At 44.2% G+C, this 18,323-nt stretch overlaps 1 protein-coding gene and 1 long non-coding RNA gene across 6 annotated transcripts in view; one reads left to right on the top strand and one right to left on the bottom strand.

Annotated features, from left to right (window-relative positions):
- ERI3 (ERI1 exoribonuclease family member 3) overlaps positions 1–18,323 on the bottom strand; it is a 272,372-nt gene that overhangs the window by 58,650 nt on the left and 195,399 nt on the right. The gene's annotated exons all lie outside the window — the stretch shown is intronic.
- LOC125432923 lies at positions 487–5,952 on the top strand. Its single transcript, XR_007244567.1, has 3 exons — positions 487–605; positions 2,205–2,321; positions 5,818–5,952. It is a non-coding gene; the product is annotated as an uncharacterized LOC125432923 (long non-coding RNA).

Below are 18,323 nucleotides of genomic sequence, written 5' to 3'. Positions count from 1 at the left end.
GTCCAATGCTCATAAACCTATCTTTTAATTGTCACCAATGGAAGGACATTTAAAGTAAAGGTGGAGTGTCTTTCAACAACCCTGTCTAATTAAGGTTTGGTAGGAGAGGGCAGCTTCTCCTGTGTGCCCAAGCGTAACAGTCAGGGCACTATGGTAGGGCTGGCCTTCACTGTGCTGTTCCCTAGATGTAGAGCAAAGGGGTGTTCCTAATGGCTTATAATTGTGTTGGAAATATTCTGTTGTTCCCATGAGTGGAAAAGGTCATGAACCACTGCCACTGCCCAACTGCTGACTAAGTAATGATATTTGTTTTTATCTAAATTGTTGAGATAACAAAGCTGGATCTCATCCAAGGCCCTTCACTACTATTCCATTCATCATGTGGCCACAGATGCTGCAATATCTGTCCGGAAGTGGAAGATAAATAATAGAAAGGCTCTGAGGCTGCTACCAGACGCAGTCAGCCTAGCAACAAGTGTTGGAACACAGGAAGTGCTTTAGTCAGGGAGAAGGGTATGGAGGGTTAGTTTCTATCCTCTGGCTGTTTAGCACAGAGGTTTTAGTAGGAGTGGTCAGTGAAAAGAGGAATCTGCATTCCTTCCAAGGTAAGATGAAAGCTTTTTCGCTTAAGTTTCCCACAAATAGAGGAAGTCAAAAGTACTGTTCAATGCCATGCCACCAAACCATACAGCAGGTTTGTTGCTGCAACTGTTTGTTGCGTGATGGAAATATGATGGCCTTTGTAGCATAGCTGGGATGTCACAAAAAAGTCGAGCAGGATCCTTCTTATGCACAGGACAATTTCTTGAATTCTGCCCCAGCAGAGTAGGCTACATCTAATCCATCCTCACCCTAGCATTAAAAAAAGTCCACACATAATCTGCAGGAGGCAACAGTATGCTGTTGGGAGCATGAGCATACAGAACACATCTGTGCTGAAGAGGACAGCAAGTCAAAGACATGACCAAAAAAACAGAGGATAGAGCAACTGTGTCACACTTTGTACATCTACTTATGGGAAGTTGGAGTTGCCACTGATTAACTGTATAAGATGAAAAAGAGTCGGTTTTTATACCCCGCTTTCCTTACCAAAAGGCATCTCAAAGCGGCTTATAATTACCTTCTTTTCCCCTTCCCACAACAGACACCTTGTGAGATAGATGGGGCTTAAAGAGTTCAGAGAGAATTGTGACGAGCCCAAGGTCACCCAGCAGGCTTCATGTGGAGGAGTGGGGGATCCAATCTGGTGCTCCAGATTAGGGGCCTCAGCTCTTAATCATTACACCATGCTGGTATGTAGCATACGTACCCATATACAGTATAAACGGTGACATTCGTCATTACTTAGGCAATGTGAACAAATCTCCTGTTGTTGACATAGTGCAGAGATGTGAAGCAACAAAACAAAACAATGCACATCAAATCCTGCCCAAACTATGTTGTACCATGCTGCTAGCCTCATCCAGGCTTCCAAACACTGATTATCTCCAATGGATCCAAACACAGTTGTGGTCCGAGTCTTGAAATTTTCAACAACATCAGAGTCCAAAGCCCTGGCCTGTTGTATTAGTCCATCTCCTGTGCTTGTCAGTTTCTTTCTCTTTCCTACTACATACTAAATTGTGAGTCATTCATTCAGAAGGACTTATCATCAGGGTAGAATGCTCTTATGGTAAAGAGAGCCCATGAGGGACAACTCCCTTCAGGGACAGGGCAAGGAATTAGATCTCCTGCAATAGTATCACAATAGGCAAAGATGGAATGCCCTCAGCCTGCACAGTTTTGCTTCTGATCAGTAGCAATTTACCATGTGAAGGAGCTGGGTATTTATAATTATGCTCAGAGTGGCCACTTTGAAAAAAATCTATATGTCTCTAGGCTCTGTGTACATCACCATGTCAACTCTCTGAACGGAGGCATCCATCAGCTACCACACATCATAGATCTTGGCGAGCACTTGGGAAATGCTCAGTAACGCCTGTGTCCCACATTTTCATTCAAAAGGCATTCTGGTCCAAGGCAGGGTACCTCAGCCTGGACATATGCCGAACAGCATCCCAACCCAAATGCTGCAAAGCTTAGAGTCAGTAATCTGAACCTGGTCTGAAACCAGGATGCGGCACACGTACCACAGGCTAAAATTACTCTTCTAGTTCCAGAATCTACATAAAATGTCACTTTGATGTTTTTTCCTGTTGTTCTAGATTCACTGACACAAACATGGAGTCAACGGCTGCAGGGAAAAAGTCAGAACACCCACCCAAAATGATAAAGATGAAACACAGAATCCCAGGCCACCTGGTACTCAACCTGCCAGATAGGTAAAAATCAATTGATTGGGTTTTTCTGTAGCAACCACATTGGTTATGACTCTGTTTATCTAGTAGCCTCATTAAGCAATTCTCATCAGAAAGATGAACAAACCAAGTCACAGAGAGCAGGTGAGACTTCCTTCCAATCCACGTAACTGCATGGCTTTTGTCTGTATCCAGCAGGCAATGCTCTCCACTCCTCCTGAAGAACTAAATCCTGTGCTTTTCCTGGGATGGGAGGAAGCGGAGATATTCTCTAACCTGTTACCCTAGCCGCCTTCAAGCAAAAAGTAAAAAAGAGCTCTCACCAGGCACAGAATGGCTTGGAAGCGGACGCACCATGTTTCCTTCCCTAACACTGCCCAGGCTGTTCTTAAAAATTTATTACTCTGTTGCAACATGAAAAATAAGACAGAGAAGCAATCATTAGTATAACTATAACTCCCCGTGCAATAGTCACACTTGTAAATTGAGATTTATGATTGCAGCTGCCGATATTTTAGAGCAGGGTGCCGGCGCCGGCATCAGCAAAGCCCCGCTGTTCGCTGCCCCTACGCTGTTACAGTTTATCACAATCTGCAGAGATTATTGCAATGAATAATACAGAACAGGCTGGCAGTGAAGAACTATTCCCGATCAAACGCTTCTGTAAACAACTGAATAAATAATATTTCTCATCCCCTCTTGAAGCCCTTGTGGGCCTGGGGAGATTGCTCATTGTACAATAACAAAAAGAGCAGAGGGCTTGGGAGAACTGGGGCATTCGATTAAATGCAGCACTGGGTATATGGCAGAGACTCTGTTTAGTGCATTTTCGATCAGTCAGAGCTCTCAAAACTTTTACCTCTTTATGGAGGAGGCAGCCCGTGCAGAAGGGACATGGTCAAGATACTGTACCATGCCAGTGGCAGAGAGCTGAATGAACGCCTAATCTCCTCAGCAGAGATTATAAATAATCAACTAGGAACGATACACATATTTATCCATATCTGGTTGTTTGTCTAAGGAAATGAAAAAGATCACACAGACAGATGACTGGGGGTGGTGGGGGGGGTGGTGGAGAGAGTGAGAGAGAGGCTGCTCACAGGCAGGTTCAGCAGCAGGTGCAAGCCTGATAGAAAACTGTCCCCTGAGAGACATCAGAGCTGCCTCTAAGGCCATGTGGAGTTAGAGGGTATGGAGGAAGACCAGGCTCTCTGCTCACATAAATGTCAATAACTAATGTAACATGATGAGGATTATGCACCAACATCTGCAAAAAGGGCATCTCTTGCAGGATGTAAAAGGATAAAGTTCAGCTCCGGCACAGCACTGGTTTTCCACTGCTACTGTCAGAGCTTTCCCTGACTAACCTACTGTCTGGTTTGGATTTCATCTCAAATTTAGGAAGCCAAAGGGCTTTAGAGGCAGAATGTTCCATGTAAAGTTAAGCCATTCTTCAGATAGCTGCAGTCTTTCTAGAAGGATGATGGAGAAGGATCACCCCAATTCTTTGTTCACTTTGTGGTAAAATGGGATCCACAAAATTCCTGTTTTACCTGAATGATAAAAACAGCAAACTGGTCAAGGCCCCAATTTACCAAAACTCAACATTCCTTTGCCTGCTCTTCCTCACAAAGAGCAAACCACTTGTTTTCCCTAGGGTGAAATAGCAGGGCTTCTAATTCTGAGTGAGGAAAAGTCTCCATTATATATATATGGGAAGGTATAAGTGGAAAGATCAAAATAATTTCATTTCATTAACTGCTGTTGGAAATCTGATTCCATTAACAGCATTAAATAATTAAGCAGCTTTACACACATTTTAATGTTACTACCTCTTTATGATGTTCAACGGCATGACAGAAAAGAAGAAAATGAAATACGAGAAGAAACAATAACCACAAACAGAACAAAATCTGAGGGGAAATTCTCCTTTGTTCAGGAATTCGGGCTTTGATTAATTTCTTAGGTTTCACAAACTAAGCTTAATAGGAAAATACAGATCTGATTCTTTGGCCCACTGTTGTTACCTTTCAAATTCTGTGTTCAGGTTTTGTGGTTCCCCAGGAGTTATAAAAAATAGCCATGCCGAAAAGCTTCCACATCAGGGGTGTTCTGAGTTCCTTTCTGCCTTAAGAAAAACTGACAGTTTCATCTCTAGACCAAACTACATGCAAGGTTGGAATTCTGTGACTGGAACTCCCCCCCACACACAAAAACAGCCACAGCCACAGCCCCCTCCCCCCCAATATGGATGAGGGCCACATTTAAAAGGAAAAGGGATTAATTCCCCATTCTTACATAGTCTCTCCCAAACCAAACATTTCTGGTAGAAGGGGGAAAAAGACAAGCACAATATGAGTGCCCCCCCCCCAGAAGTGGGGGGGGGGATTCTCAATCAAGGAACAGCACAAGGGGAGCCCTTCCCCCTTCCCCAGTGCCACAGCATCAATCCATCATAGGGGTTCCACCATGAGGGTGCTGTAAAGCACCAGATGACACATGTGGAATTCCAATGTCACATGTAGCCCTTAGAATCCTACTACAGCTGCTATGGCTCTGGTACTGTAGTTTCTGTTCCCACTGGCTTTGTCTTCTACCTCTGCTTCGCCTCTTCCTATCCTACCAGAAGCGAATTCAGCTTGAACAACCATTCAAACAATAACAGATTCTGTCGTCATCCACACATAGTTCTCATTTCATCGTATATGATGGCTGGGAACTATGATACACATTTTGTGTAAAAAAACCCACATATTCATACATTCAACTGCCCATTTCCATTACATGACTATAGAATATCCCTAGATGATTTTTAATCCTGTTCCTGAGCCTGCAGCCACAGTTCAGGAAAAAATGAATTGTTGGCATCACCTCTCATAGCAGTTGGCTACTCATATCAGACCAGATAAAGTACTGGATCCCCAGAAGGCTCCAAATGGCTGCTGCTGTTATTGTAGATCATCTGTGCTGTCCCTAATAGTGAACTTTGTCCAGATTGTCTCCTAATCTCTTCCTTAAAATAGACTATATGTAATATTTCGGGCCAGCCACTCCAGCCACAGATAACACAGGCAGAAATGACCAGGTTCTGTACATTTCCCAAACTTGCCAGGATCTTTCCATAGAAAGAGACTTACTGTTTGCAAAGGTATTAATCAATGAACAGAAAAGGGCGGTCTCTGAGAAGACCTTTTCTAGTAAATAAACACCCACAAAAGACTCTGTGGGGCTGGCCAAACTCCCAACTGCTCCAGCCTTCACAAGGCCAGCCATGGCTTTATACTTGACATTCTGCATGTGAGCTGAGCTCTCTGGTTCCTCAAAGGGCCCCTGGGAGAAGGGCCCAGCCTCAGTAGAGAAAGACTAAGTCTGTGCTCTATGAACAGGAATCGGTTCCAATTAATCCCCGCTCAGCTTGGCCTGCCCGCTTCATTACCTCCCCTTGATGAGAACCATCAGTGGGGCCTGTATGATTTTGCTAATTAGCCTCACTTCGTTTATCATTTCCATTTTCTTTCAGCGATGCACGGCTTGCTGGGCGACAGCTTCATCTCCTGCTGAAACAATGCAGCCCCTTCTGTGCCTGTCTCACTTAGCGCTGTCACTGCAGCCATTATGAAATTGGGGTTTCATTTACACACTAATTAAACATTACAGCTTGTTCACAATTACAACACGGGGATGAGGAGGTAACTAATTACTTAAGAAATGAGCTAACATTTATCTCCAATTCTTCTACCCTTTATCTGTCTCCCTCCACCCCTCTCCAATCAAGATTGGATTGTTGTTCAACAGAGATGGTGCTGGAGACCCTTGGCAGCCTCTGCGTGCGCAACGCACACACCCCTCTCTGTGAAGAATTTGGGGGCCTCAGTCCAAGAACAAAAAATATCCCTAATTACTATTGGGGTTGCAAAAGACCAACACAGTCACTTCCAACATGCATCTCAACACATATTCTAAGCCTTGAAGATACAGGGGAGCATTTTGGGATGAGGTGAAAACATGTATGTGGGCCTTCCCCCACCCATCTTTCTACAATGGCAGAGAGACAAAAAATGTTAATAAGGAACACAAATTCTTCATTTGGTGGAGCAGGCTAGTTTGTTGTAATTCAGAAGTCATCTGCAAACTGGGCTTCATGTTATTCTGCAAACAGTTCCCAAGGTACTATCATTAACCATTCCTTAGGTCTTGCTCTCAAAATACCTTAATGCAATGGAGATGCCTTGTTGTTAGTGAAATCTGCAGTCTTACCCCACTGTATTTACTCCTATATATAGTTGCATTGCTGTTGTTGTAATCCAGAACTAGGCAGAACAAACAATGAGGAAAATCAATAGTTCCTTTTACTTCCCCTGGGAGGACTAGGGAGTAGTGATGGGGTATTAACTACCACATATGTTTGGATTGCAGCCAGAAACACTGCTCCTCAGGGGCATACCTACATAAAATGTTGCCCTGGGAAAGCACTGAAATTGAACCCTCACCATATCTGAACTCTGCAGTAGTGGAGGAGTGGATTAGGGGGAACTAACTAAAAGGAGGGAGGGAGGAAGAAAAGACAGATAGATGCACTCATACTGTAGAAAAATGGAGGGAAGGAAGAAAATAGAGAAAGAGGAAACAAAGGAAGGGGGAAGAAAGAGAAAGGGAGAGAAGGAGAAAGGGAGGGAAGATAAATGGGAAGAAAGGGAGTGAGAGAAAGGGAGTGAAAGATAGAAAGGGGGTGAGAGAGAGAAAGGGGGGAAAGGAAAAGAAAGGAGGAAAGAAAAAGAGAGGGAAGGAGACAGAAAGGGGGAAGAGAGCTTCAGCGGCAGAGGCAGGGGATAGGAACGTCGCCCATGTTCCCCACCCCTGCCAAAGCCTGCAGCAGAAATTCCAGACAGTGCATTCTGGGCAGGAGAATCCTCAGGAGCCCTGGGATTCCCCTGCCCAGAATCCGCCACCACAGCATGGCCTCCATGGCCCTTCCTCAGGTTGTGCTAGGGTAGTGATTCCTGTTGGTGGGTTCTGGGCAGGGGAATCCACCAGAGGCTGAGAATTTCCCCATCCAGAATCTAGCACCCCAGCAGGGTCTCCACTGTGGAAGCTGTGCTGGGGTGGCAGAGTTAGGGCAGGGGACAGCTGAGGGGAAGACTGGTGCAGGGCACAGGAGACAAGGGTGGCAGGCAGTACAATGCTCCTCCAGCTCCTTGCTCTTGAGGGGAGGGGATGGATGGCTGAATGCGCCCCCCCCCCCCAAGTAACCCACGGGAGTAGACCTGGTGCTCCTGCTCTCCCAGCCTCCCCTCCCAATGCCTATGCTGTGCCTTCCCATTTCACAGAAGGCAGTGACAGTCTTCTTTCACAATTTCTTCTAAGGATAAACACTTCTCCTACTGTGATTTCTCCCTCAAGGACTAAAGTATCATAGCAAACGCTGGTGTTCATATTCGTCAAAAATCTACCTCTAAAGTTAAAATCCCAGCTTGAATCTCGCATCTGTTTTCAAGAAATCCAAAAAAGTTGTAAAAAGGAAAAAACCTGTTATAATGCAGTATCACATTTGAAAATTGAAATGTTGAAATGAAAGGTGCTGCACACATTTAGGATGAAGTTCTATAAACCACATCCCCATCATTGAAGAAGGGTAGGAAAGATAAAAACACAATATCTAGAATTAAGCCTCTTAAACATTATGCTTTGGTAATAAAATTTGAGCTGGAAAAAAACATGCATACACACATGTGAATGGCCATGCTGTGCTTGGAAAAGATATGCCTAAAATGTTAGCTGTTACCTCTATGAGCTCATGATCAAGGTCACATTTTTATTATATTTCATCTGTAGCCAATTTCACCACTAAGGAACTCAGAACTGCACTATCGCTTCAAATGAGAAGCCAGTTAGAGTGCCAGACTAGGAACTGGGAGGCCCAGGTTTGAATCCCTACTCTGCCATATTGGGTGGCATTGAGCCAGCCACACATTCTCAGTCTAACGCACCTCACAGCACTGTGAGGATTAAATAGAGCAGATGAGAATGATGTAAAACACTTTGGGAGTACCGCAGAGCAAGGCAGGGTATAATATACATACAGACAATCAAGGCAGGCTAAGCTGATACAGAACTTGCACTCTCCACATCAAACCCAATATGCCACAAGGCTTCTCATAAGTTTTGTTCTTAAACAAAAGCAATCATAGCTGCGCAACCTATCAGAAGTATATCCCAGAGGTGTCCTGTAGCAAAGGCTGAGAGCTCCTGATCCTCACCTTCCTAATATAATTCAACAATAAAACCTTTCATGAGCCAGTCTTCCTATTAGTTTATCTGGGCCCATGTCAACAAGCAGTACATTTTTGAAACAGCAACATAGAAAAAATATAGTTCATTGAAAATATTTATTTATTTATTTATTTATTTGATTTGGTAAACCGCCCTACCCCCAAAGGGCTCAGGGCGGTGCACAACAAACAACAATACAATAAAACAAATCGAATAACCCCAGTTAAAATACAAAGCCTTAAAACTATAAAACTATGGCTGCAGTAGTAGCCTTCAATAAATAATTTGATTAATAATAGAAGACGTCTGGTACCCAACCCCAGTGATCGAACCCTGGGAAGGGAGGGGTTTGGCAGATGGTCCAATAGATAGCCAGTGTGCAGGACAACACGAGGTATAAAGTATTATGACAAGAGAAATGGCACATTTTAAGCATTTCAGTTCTCACTCTGTATAATGGCAGTGAATTTTTCAGTCCTCACACTGTTTAATGTTTTAATGTTGGTGAATTACTTGCAGTTTCTTTGTCTTGTATGCATACTCATACAAAAGTTGGCATGTAATGGCTCAGTTAATAGTTATCAAGAAAGTATCCAAATGGACGTGGTTGGTGCAGCAAGGGAGACTGCGGGAGGGAAGGTGGAATGATATGGGGTTGACTGGCTCAGTCAGGAAGATGCCCGCCTATTTTCCAAGCAAAAGGAGTGGGGTAGGACCTTGTACACACACTGATGCATACATACTGATGTGTTTGACACAGTGACAGCCAAGTCATCTTGAACAGACATTTTCTTCAGGGAGGAATTAACATTTACAAATGAGACCTATTAGAGTAAATAAAGGCGATAGTCATTAGGCTCAGGAGGCGATAGGGACCATGGGCTTAGATACAATTCTGATTCGGAAGATATGCCTTTTGAAGGGGGAGGAAGCAGCCTTTGGCATTGGTGTGGGGGTAGCACTCTTAGCTGGGACACAGCAACAGTTCAAAACAGTTCAATGCATAGCAACAGAGGCCTTTGTGATGTAGGTTTGTCCATGAAAAACAGTAATAGCCAGTGGTGGGATTCAGCAGGTTCACACCACTTTGGCAGAACCGGTTGTTAAAGTGTTGTTTATAAATAACCAGTTGTTAAATTATTTGAATCCCACCACCAGAACCAGTTGTTAAATTATTTGATTCCCACTACTGGTAATAACCACAGCAAGTGGTCAAGAGAATCACGCCATGAGTTCACTAAATGAAAGCTTAGAACAATATACTTCCCTTGTATATGAAGATCCAACTAGTAAAGACAATCACTGGGTTTAGAGCAGCAATGTTATCACACTACTTATCAGTGTTGAATGCTGACAGAAGGGGGAAAGCCAGAATCTAACAGATTATATGGTAAAACCAGTTGGACATTAAAGGAAAATGAGGATCCTAGACAAACTAGGATCAACACTGCAAAATTCCTAGCAGTCATTGCCAATAACCCCATTGAAAAAAAGCACCCCCATCTCTGGAAATGTTTCTGAAGTACTCTGAAAACTCAAGCAGGATTTCCATCTCTAAAGATCCTGAGCAGCAGGAACCTACCATAAATCTGATAATGAACAACTGGTTTTTTAATCCCAATGTTCCCAAGACAAAAGTTCGATTCATGTGTAAAAACAGCAGTGTGGCAGCTAGTTAAAAGAGAACATGCACAACATGCCTTCACTGACATTCCCACCACTGCCATGTGGAACAGCCACCATTTCAATCAACCACCATGCCAATGTTGTATGTATGAACTTTGCCTCTGAAAGATTCCTACCTGAACATCATTAAAGCCGCCAACTTCTGCTTAAATCTGTAACCCTAAGTACACAAGCAGACTGGAATGGAAACTTGGATCTTTCAGAATACTTAAAATATATAGGCCTGGAAATAGTTAAAACACAAAGGGGATGGGGTGCCATCAGATTTAATAATAGTAACAACTCATTCTCGTAGTTTTTATCCTTCCTGTCTTTGGCCTACAAAAAAAACCCCTCAGCTAAACTACTGACACTGGCTGGGAGCTTAGAACTCCCAAATCAAACAAGGCCCTTGATTCTCCAGCACATAATTGTGCTGCCCTTTCACCCCCACCTTCAATCAGTGCCGTTTAACTATCTCGTTTAGCCTACAGGACCCACCCCTCTGCTAACTAGCAGCCATATTCTTCTCATTAGGATGGCAGCTGCTCTTGCTTTACAGACAAGTAGAGACAAATCTATAATGTCTCTCTCAATGCAGTTATATATAGAAAGGGGGGGGGGTAGCGGCAGCGGCGGCTGAAATCAGGCAATTTTGGCCTCCTGCAAAACAGACTAACTTGCAGCTCCCTAAACCTGAAGAATTTACCAGAAAATTGCTGCATTTACCTAGTCTTATGCAAGTAAATAAACAAATTCACTGGCCAAATGATATCCTTGTGTAAAATGACTGCTCCTACTTTTGGATTCAGTGTTTCCAAGGTAAAAAAAAAAAAAAAGCCATGACACCTCTCAAGAGCACCAGGCAGCCTTAGTTCATCAGATGTATATTTCTCTCAAATAAGAAATTCTTTAGAATAAGAAATTAATTCAAGAGCAAATTGTACCTATCTGAGGTACTGAAAGTAGCTGGATTAGGAAAACCAAACTAATTGTTCATTTTGTGGACATATTTTAAGCACAAAAGATTCACTTTCTATCTCCTCAGCATCTGGACCCATGTATATACATGACCTAACTCCAGTCCTTGTATGGTCTACCCTATGTGCCGTTGTGCAAGCATCCAATTCCCATATAATCTGTACACCAGGTAACAGGCTTGAATTAGACACCCAAATCCCTCAGGAAGATAAAGCCTGGTGGGTGCTGGAGAGCTGGTAATTCTGAGTAGACAATGCTTTGTCCTTTAGTGTAAAAGGCCCATTATGCATGGAATGCTTATCTCAGGGCTCTTCACTGCACAATGAGCTTATAGTGGAATCTCCTTGCATTTCTCTGTTTATACATGATGAGGCACTCACTTCTGGACCGGAAGTTTCTCTGCAGAGAACTCTCCCAACCCTGCTTTCCTTAACTCTGCCCACCAATTATTACTTAAAGGCACAGATCTCATTACACCTGGTAGTCAAGATTGCTGGCTTAGCCCTTTAACCTGCACTTATAGTGACATTATTGTTCCAAAAATAATTCCCCCCTCCAGGCAAATGAAAGATGTAAAGCAATTTCCTGGACCACACGCTGCTGAAGGAAGGGAGCATGGGGTAGTGTTGATATCCTCTCCACTCCCCACTTCCCACTGTTGCCATGAGAAGACAGAGAGGCTTGTTATTTCCAAGCACTCTCTGCTATTATTATATCAATATCTCAGTATATTAATATGAGAATGAAGAGATCAGTGTGTTTTGGCTAAGCTTGTGTGAGTAAGCTTCTTTTCTTTGACTTGAAGAAGCCAGCAGCATGGAAGGGGGGGGGGGCGAGGAGGAAGGTGTGGACATCAGTTCAAGGGAATGGGAAAGCTGGCTGTGGGGGCGGGGAGAGATGTCTGGGGCAAAGCTGGGCACACTGGCAAATCTGCCCTGTTCTGGCATTGAAGAAAACTAAAATCATGCTAGAAGTGGTGTCACTTGCTACGGAGAGAATGCAAAGTGAAAGCGGGGCTTGAGAAAATACTCCCATAAATAAATCTTGTTGCAACAGACATACGTCCCACCTCACAGCAGGGCTGGACCACCTACAGGGACATGGGGTAACCCATGTCTCCGTGCACATGCCTTTTGGTCATGTGGGGGTCGCCAGGCACCATCCACACACCCAGCCTCTCCCGCAGCGTGGCAACCCAGCCAGCGCCTGATGGCTCCCCCCATGCCAGGTCACCGCTTGCCAGCACCCAAGGCTGGGCCCAGCCACACAGCCAGGAGGCCTCTTCCCTGCTGGGGGATTGCGCCAGCGCCCAAGACCAGACCAGCCACGCAACCAGGAGGCCTTTCCCCCGGCACGGTGCCCATCTGAGCTGCCTCCTTCCCTCCTCATTGGGAAGGAACTGGGCCTGGGGAGGGCAGGAGGCAGCCTGCAGGGAGGCGGGGGCAGATCAGGGGTGGCTTGGACAGCTGGCCTGCCACTGCGGTGCCCATCTGAGCCGCCCCCGAGCCCTGCCCCTGAGCATGGGGTGGGGAGGCGCCCGGAACAGGTGTTGTCCCCAGGTGCCATTTCCCTCTGATATGCCTCTGCCTCACAGCAGACACCTTGTGCATAATTGGCCAGAGATAATACTACTTGCAAACTGCTCTAAGCATGACATATATCCTAACTAGAAATGTGCTAGCTAAGAGGCAGTTAATCTGCCTTTACATCCACTGGTTCTCACTTTGCCTTCAAATTTGGAGCCAACAGCCCTAAGAAAAAGTTAATGAGTTATGCTCTGGATTAACAATGCTGTTGTAAACTGAGCTGATTTCATTTGTTTCATCACAACAGGTTTTATATAGGCATTGACAGTATACAAACAGTGAATACCGTGTTTCTCCGAATATAAGACAGAATATAAGACAGTGTCTTATATTAATTTTTGCTCCCAAAGATGCGATATGTCTTATTTTCAGGGGATGTCTTATTTTTCCACTCCACAGCTGCATGCTCTGGTGTTCTGTTCGACGGGCATGCTTCCAAACAAAAACTTTGCTACGTCTTACTTTCGGGGGATGCTTTATATTTAGCACTTCAGCAAAACCTCTACTACGTCTTATTCTCAGGGGATGTCTTATTTTTGGAGAAACAGGGTAGTAGTGTCCTTAGCCACCTATGCCAGCCACAAAAGAAAGTCTTAGTCAGATGTCTATACTAAGCAACAAAGCCAGCACAAACCACTTGTGGGCCATTGGATATTGATTGAAATCCATCACATTCATATAATTCAATCATATTTCACAATTTGCAGGTGAATTATGCACTTCTTCCCTTGGAAAGTATTGTGTGTGAAATAACATGAAATTACAAAAGGGGATTTTGTTTTTGATATTTAATTTTTAACAGCTGTTTCACACATTCAAATTGTTGCCTATTAATTCATTTAAAGTGAACATACCTATGAGAACCCATTTATAGTGATCACATGAACCAACAAATTTTCATCCAAAATGATAACCAAGACCCCCTAAGCACTGACAGCCAACAAAACCCAGCTGAGCTTCAACAGCATCAAAGGTTGTGGGTTTTCCAGGTTGTATGGCTGTGTTCCAGTAGTATTTTCTCCTGACATTTCGCCTGCATCTGTGGCTGGCATCTGAAGACAACAGGTGCCAGCTACAGATGCAGGCAAAATGTCAGGAGAAAATACTACAGGAACACGGCCATACAACCCGGAAAACCCACAACATCCAAGTAATTCCGGCCGTGAAAGCCTTCAACAGCATCAAAGGTTATTTAAGAAGATATCATATGCACATTCAGCCTTTAGATCTTTAACAGCCAGTTGCAAGTCTCAAGATGAAAAATACACAGTAGAATACAACAATTTTCCCCAGTCATGAATGGAAAAAACCCATGGCAATGGAAGCCCGGCCCTAGCCTATGCCCCTGCAATGATATGATTTTTAAAAGCACCCTGTTCATATTTATTACACTGAGACAGGGACTTCTGAAGTAGCTAGATGGACAGAAAAACTCCCTGTCCAAGAGCTTCTCGCTGAAAGTTGTGGAAGCATATGGATTTCATCACATTACCGACACTCTTCACTGAAAGAGCCCAACAGTCATGTATTTGAACTAGGAAGCGGACTAATTTTTTTTTTCAGCCTTGCAGGAGAGCTCTGTGATGTTTTAATGCTACACTCATCCTCCAACAAACAGCACTCCAGTAAGAGATTCTACTTGACCCACCCTGTCAGTCTCTTACTTGTATCCTGGGCCTAATATGACTGTGATCAGTTATTAAAAAGGCCCTGAGTTCATTATTTTGTCTAGGTCAGCCAGGACACGGGGCAGTGAAGCTTAAACCAATTAAGATAACCCTCTAGTTTTAAGAAAGAAGGAACTGCAAGGTGGCACTTTCAACAAGGATGTCAGTGTAACAGGAAGAAACATGTCACAGGTCACAGCAACTCTGAACAGAGGGGCCTGTTAGATCTTAATGTAAGTTGGATCAGGCAGTACTATTGTCCCATTTGGGCTCAGACATTGAGTGTTTCCAGAAAGAAAAATCTACAGGTTTCCAAAAGGCACAACTGAACTGTATCTCCGAGAAAACAAGAATGCTGCAAGTGGCAAGGGTTCAGAATGAATGAACAAGATCTTAGCATGAGACATCAGACATGAAAGACTTTGGTAGTTTCTAAAAGTAGTCAGCATAAGCAATACTGACATTGCATTTGTACAGCACTTACAAAAAGTATGTTGTATGTTTGCCTTATTACTTAATCCTCACAACAAACCTGTAATATATTATTACCGTGTTTCCCCGAAAATAAGACCTACCCCCAAAATAAGCCCTATCATGATTTTTCATGATTTTTGGAGGAGACTTAAAATATAAGCCCCACTCCAAAAATAAGCCCTACTGGTAGCTCCAGATCAGGATGCTCTGATCCAGCAGGGTGCTTCCTGCCAATGAGGATGCAGCTTGCATGACAGGGAAGCAAGGGGGCTGTCGAGAGCCCACCTTAATGAATTATGAAGGTACTGTATTTTCCCTAAAATAAGCCCTACACCAAAAATAAGCCCTAATGCATCTTTTGGTGCAAAAATCAATATAAGACCCTGTCTCATTTTCGGGGAAACACGGTATGTAAATACTAGTAATAAAGTTCACTTAATGGTGAAATAAAATGGACTCTAGATGATGGGGAGGGTTAATCTATGAACAATATCCTTGCCCCTCCCTGCAACCTTTAAGGAGCTTACTTCATCCCCTAACTTGGCCCTGGTCAATCAGGGCCCCTGACTCACTCCTTGACCCTTTCCCCAGGGTGCATGCTGGCTCTCAGAGTTGTCCCTTTGAGCTGTGGCCAGCCTTCCACACTACCTCCTCTGTGCCCCATCCCCACGCCTTGCTGAGACATCAAAGTCTGTTCCTGGGTTGGCAGGCACTATCCTTGCCCTTCCCTGTTGCCGCGTCCATCAACTCCTTCTCCCTTGGCAGTGAGTCTCTGCTGGTAGGGCTTCAGGGGGCCTGTTTGGGGGCGGCAGACTCACAGGAGCTGATAGTCCCAGGCCATGGCCAGTGGGGGATAGTTGGCATTCACAGTGATGGGAACACAGCAGGAACGGTGGTCATGGGTCCCAGGGGGCAGTGCAGAGCCCAGCTGGGCCTGGGCAAGGGGGGCGCACTTTAAGGGGAGAGGGTGGGTAGAGGACTGGCTGGGCTCAGCTTGGTATTTGGAGTGGGGGGAGGTCAGGTGGGGAAATGGGGAGGCTGGGCCAGAGCTGGCAGGACAGCAGGCAGCAAGTCACCGCTGCCTCAGCTTGCCATTTTTTTGGGGGGGGGGAGGCCAGGCATGAGATTGGCAGTGGGCCAATCAACACGCAAGACTCAGTTCCACATACAACTTGGCTGGAACTGAGTCCTGAATGGCGATTGGCTAGGAGTGTGTTGTGACATTCCAAGCCTTAGACAATTATACCTTAGGATTGCAAATGGGATTCTGGAAGATAATGGTTTGCTTAAGATCACCAAAGTTCACTGCAGAGCTGAAATCTGAACCAGGACTTTCTGATTCAGATTGTTCATCACTGTGCTGTACTACCTCTCATGACAATTATTGGAAATTAAAGGGAAAGGAAGGCCTAACTAGACTGCAAATGTGGATGGGAAGTAATGTGAATTTCAAAAGGGTGGTACACTTTGGGAAGTAGTACTGCAAGGTTCCAATGAAAGGGAGAGGTCTCCAAATTCAGTTTTTCAACTATACTCTTCAAGTCATCAAAATGTCCAATAAAGAAATTAATATTTGTCAATTACACAAACACACACTAACACACATATAGCTGAAAAAGATCTTCTAGCCAGAGAGAGTGGGAGCCAGAGAGAGTGGCTATTTTCAACAGGACCCCTTTATCTCCAATTGCATAGTACTGGTCACTGGCTCAAAACAGACAAAATAGAACTTATGTGCATTTGACACAATGGCTACCATAAGTTATCAATCCATTACTGAGATGGCAGGCTTTGAATAGGAGAATGGGGTTTAAAAGGTCACTATATACCTCATACACATTTGTTCACTCTAGGTAGTAAAGGCACTCCCCCAACACACACACACACGCACACTATGAGGAAAGGAAATGTCTCTAAAAGCCTCATTTCTGTCCTTGCCAGTCTCTGCCAGTCCATCACGCTAGAGAAAAAGGGGAGGGAATGTAGGAAGTTAAAGAGAATGGTCTTGCTACTCAAAGCCTTTAACAACTATTTTTAATATGTGACTGAGGAGCAAGATTTTGAAATGAAACAGCCGGCTTCTCTTTGATGCAGGAACTACAGATCTTGAAACAAAATCCATTCCCTCCTCCTTCACTAACTAACAGCCATACTTCTCTCATTAAAAGACAATCTGACTGCATTTTCAAACTTCTTAACAAGGCGATCATCGTAATTTGAGGTTTCTATTATCCTTGCTCCTATTTTGGCTGGGTTAGGAAATGGCCTGTTCTTTTGGGGTGGAGGGAACACTCACCTCTGACTTCTTTCCTCTCAAGCTGCTAGAAGTGGCTCAAACAGCTGGAATGACTTGTGAATATCAATTAAGCACAACCATAGGAGGGGTATTGGGTTTTATTTTGTTTAGAATGGAAAAACCAAAATTAAATCAAAATGAGGTTTGTTAATCATACATCAGATTTTTACTTGGAAACATAAATTAACCTGGCACACTGGACTCTTTGTGGTCACTCCCAACCTTGCAATTTCTCTCCTTTCACAAACACATACAAGTACAGCTATGACCACCACCTCTTTGGATCCTTCTTCATTTGCCCAGTACCCTCATTCCCTGAGCCTGCTCGGGTAGATAGATGCAATTTGCATAATATCACCAGCAGAGGCTGCAGGATCAACAAGGGTCAGGCTCTGACATCTCCAGCACAGTCCATCTCCGTGTGCTAATTTGGACTGCATTGATCTCTCTTTCTGATTTCTTTGTCATTTATGTCTGCAGCAGCTTGACAGGAGACACAGAGACAGGGTGGGGGGGAGAAGCAAAGGGGGGGACACAAAGAGAGAAACAAAGATTGTAGTTACAGATGTCTTTAAGAGAAGAAAAAGATTAAGCCAGAGGACACCGCTGAGGGTCGCAGCTCAGAGACATCCTAATTACCTTGTTCTTGTACAGACTTAGAGGGGGGTCTCACAGGAAACTTGTTAAATTGCAATGGAGTGTCTCTGTTTGGCTCCTATTCCTCCACGCCACCCATACCACACCTCTCAATGATTTCTCGTTAGGTGAACGATGAACAGCCAGGAGTCAGTGTTGGCTACCAGTACATCCTTGTTCCCATGCCTCTCCAAAGCTGGCAATGAGCAACCCTGATGGCATGCTCCCATAGTTTGGACTGTGATAGAAGAGTCCAACCCAGATCTTTGTGTTTTCACCAGCAGCCACTCCTTTCATTGGCTTGAATCGACCAGTTTGTATTTTATGCTTCTTTTGACCCTAAATGGTTGTTTTGCAAATGGAGGGGTATAAATACAAATAAGTGAACATTTCCACCCTACTGTTTTTTATGTTAGTCTTTGAATGGTAGGAAAAATAAGGGGAAAGCACA

Source organism: Sphaerodactylus townsendi, linkage group LG05, assembly GCF_021028975.2.
Source record: "Sphaerodactylus townsendi isolate TG3544 linkage group LG05, MPM_Stown_v2.3, whole genome shotgun sequence".
Taxonomy (NCBI): Eukaryota; Metazoa; Chordata; class Lepidosauria; order Squamata; family Sphaerodactylidae; genus Sphaerodactylus; species Sphaerodactylus townsendi.
Note: the sequence above shows the minus strand (reverse complement) of the source record. Positions and strands in the feature narration are given on the sequence as shown.